Genomic DNA, 2,500 nt, shown 5'->3' with positions numbered 1-2,500 from the left:
GAGGAGCAGGAGGAACAGGAGGAGGAGCAGGAGGAGGAGGAGGAGGAGCAGGAGGAGCAGGAGGAGGAGGAGGAGCAGGAGGAGCAGGAGGAGGAGCAGGAGGAGCAGGAGGAGCAGGAGGAGGAGGAGCAGGAGGAGCAGGAGGAGGAGGAGCAGGAGGAGCAGGAGGAGGAGCTACATCGTCTTTAACAGCTGTGTCTCTGGGAATGTGGACGAAGTTTCCCATGAATCAAACGTTTCCTGACGCTGGATCATTTTTAATTGTTTCTTTCATGTTAAAGCAGAAAACGTCCCTGAATGAAGGAAAACTTGGACTCTGCTGGTTTTATTAATGAGTTTAATTCCTCTCAGCTTTTCCTACAAATAACTAACGTCAGTCTCAGCATCACTTTAGTTTTTCATATCCTCCTGTTATTCATTTACTTCTACACTTTACTTCAGTTTGTTGCTGAGTTTATCCTAAAAATATGACGTAACGTGTGTTTCACTCTTCTTCTGTGACTGTGAACGTGTGAAAAGGAAAACGTGAGTTCAGTGATCGAGCGTCTGGATGTGGAGCCTGTTATAAAAATGTTTTATTTTAATTTAGCTTTAATTGGATGTGTTTTAAATGAGCCAGTTGGTCGAGGTTCCTCGTTTATCTTGATGCTAATAGCTAATAGCTAACAGTTTACATTTTACACTTCAGTAGATTTAGATCAACACATCTTTTATTTGTAACTTAAAACACTTTTAAAAATATATTTGTATTTAGTTTTGGTTGAAGTTACTCTAAAAACAAGTAACTGATTTATTTTAGTTTATTAATTTATTTAGCTATTAGCGTAGCTACGTCTTATTTTGACACATTACAGTAGATTTCTCTCCTTGAACACATTAAATTTTTAATTTAAACACAGTCATGTTTAAGCTTTAACAGCAGTGGCTCTTTAACACATGTGCATCCTTCATTTTCTATTTTATTTCTACCAGCGACTGGTGTTAAGTTCATCTTCCACCTGTTACACACAGGTGTTGATTTACATCATCAGTTTTATTTTGATGTGGTTAAAGATTTTAATGAGCGTCTGGTGCCTAATAATCTATTTTCTATTATTTCTACTCTTTCTGTGGCTTTTTACCAGCATCTGTTCCAGAAACACGTCGCTGACGTCGTGGTTTGAATGTTGGATTCAAACTGAAGGAAAAGTCAGTGTCACAGCTGTTAAATGAACTGAAAACAGATCATATATATATATGTGTGTGTGTTTATATTACACTCTAGAAACTTTAAAACTAACTTCACACTCAGTTCTGCAGGACTTTAGAAGGAAGATGGTGTCGTTGGCGCTTTAGCTGCTAAACGTCTAAATGACTGAGCTCCAGTCAGTTACTGATCTACAACGTTTCGTTATTTAAATGCATCATAAATAAACTGTGTGTTTTTATAACTCTACACTGAACTATTATTATGAGGCTTTTCCTGCTCAAAGGTCGAGTTCAGATAATTCAAACTGCTGCAGACGCGTCCGTTCAGACGTTCGTTTCCTCGTGGGTTCAGAGAATCAGAGAATCAGAGAATCAGTGACGTCCTCCAGGGACGTTTCCACGGACGAGGACGAGGACGAGGAAACGTCTCTGGAGGCTCAGTGAACGTCTCACGTCTCAGTCGTTCTTTAGCTGCACGTTATTCGTCACCATTAAAGTCATGACACCGAGTCTACAGCTACTCACACACACAGGAACAAGTTGTGTTAAATACGTCTTAGTTTCCTTCTGTTGTTCAGACTCGGAGCTTATTCACACTGGGTCAAACTCAACATCACAACTTCCTGTGCGAACACATTAATCACATGTTATCGTTTGAAGTAAGAATTGTAGGCGTTAACCTGGGTTTGTGAGATTTGTGGACAGTGGGAATGAGATGGACCCGAGGAGGGAGAACGTCCTCCCACTTCACAGGATGATGAAGCTCCTTCAGTCTCCAGGTCTGAGCCGCTACGAAGCTACATGAGTGAGTCTCAGCGGCGCCGAGGCCCCGTGTGCAGCAGGAAGCCGGTGGAGATAAGACACCGAACGTTTCTCTGGAGCTTCAGGGAAACTCAGCGTCCCCCGTCCCTGGAGGACGGACTGTCAGAGCGTCCGTCCTTAGAGCTCGCAGACGACTTCTTCTGCTTCTGCTTCGACTTCCTCAGCATCCGAACCTGCAGACGCGACCGGACCAGACTCAGAACGTAGAACAGGTTGGAACAGCTAACGTTCCCACATGTTATAGACATAGACATCACATCCTATTTATTCCATATTTAAATAAATACATAAAGCTTCTATCCAAACTAAACGTGATCCAGAGGGTTTCTCTCGTTAAACCACTTTAATGTGACTCCATCTCTTCCTCTGGGTTTATTTAGAAGGTTTATTTTTTATTTTAATGCAACAAACACCAAATTCCTTGTTGCACCAACAGACTTGGCAATGAAAATGCTAACTGCTAACCGCTAACCCTAATCATCCTCCGCTG

This window comes from Mugil cephalus, chromosome 5 (assembly GCF_022458985.1).
Source record: "Mugil cephalus isolate CIBA_MC_2020 chromosome 5, CIBA_Mcephalus_1.1, whole genome shotgun sequence".
NCBI lineage: Eukaryota > Metazoa > Chordata > Actinopteri > Mugiliformes > Mugilidae > Mugil > Mugil cephalus.
The sequence above is the reverse complement of the archived record's forward strand: the minus strand, read 5'-3'. Positions refer to the sequence as shown.